This window comes from Penaeus monodon, chromosome 22 (genome assembly GCF_015228065.2).
Source record: "Penaeus monodon isolate SGIC_2016 chromosome 22, NSTDA_Pmon_1, whole genome shotgun sequence".
NCBI classification, from domain to species: Eukaryota; Metazoa; Arthropoda; class Malacostraca; order Decapoda; family Penaeidae; genus Penaeus; species Penaeus monodon.
The window spans coordinates 22,759,845-22,760,434 of NC_051407.1; the positions used below are offsets into that span (position 1 = coordinate 22,759,845).

Consider the following 590-nt stretch of genomic DNA (forward strand, 5'->3'; position numbering starts at 1 on the left):
GACTTTAACCCAATAACACCCAGAGCCAAATACAGTACTGAACAGTGTATCAGGGTGTATGCAGAGTCAGGTGCTCAAGGGAATATTAGAAGCACGTAAACATAAAATGACCCCACTCTCTATGCTGTGGACTGTGACATAAACATGTTTTTATGTAATAAGGCTAAAATAATGACCCTAAGATGTCATCACAGTATATGGGGATATGATGTGATAGGACAGTCATCTAGTGTCTCCAGGTGTTATTGGGTTAAAGCTGTAAAGGGCCCCGTATACACTCAGTTTAATGCTAGCACAAAAAGGTTTGCACAAGTCTAGACTGTTTCCCATACAAAACCCAGTTCGATTGTGCTAAATTGCTCATTTCCGTCATGCTGTAGATGTGAGAAGAGGCCAGTAATGGGTGAAAATGTCATGTTCCTACTTGCCCTGACTTTTGCAGCAGTATACAAGCATGAAAAGAAGAAACAGAATATACATAAATCATTCTATACCCTGCCAGAACCAGATTTTGGCCTTACTTTCAGATTCAACAAATTACAAAATACGGATGAACAGATTACCAGTAAAGAAACATGAGGGTGTGCCTA

General features: G+C 39.8%; 1 protein-coding gene across 1 annotated transcript in view; it reads left to right on the forward strand.

Annotated features, from left to right (window-relative positions):
* LOC119587367 overlaps nt 1-590 on the forward strand; it is a 5,852-nt gene that overhangs the window by 3,923 nt on the left and 1,339 nt on the right. The gene's annotated exons all lie outside the window — the stretch shown is intronic.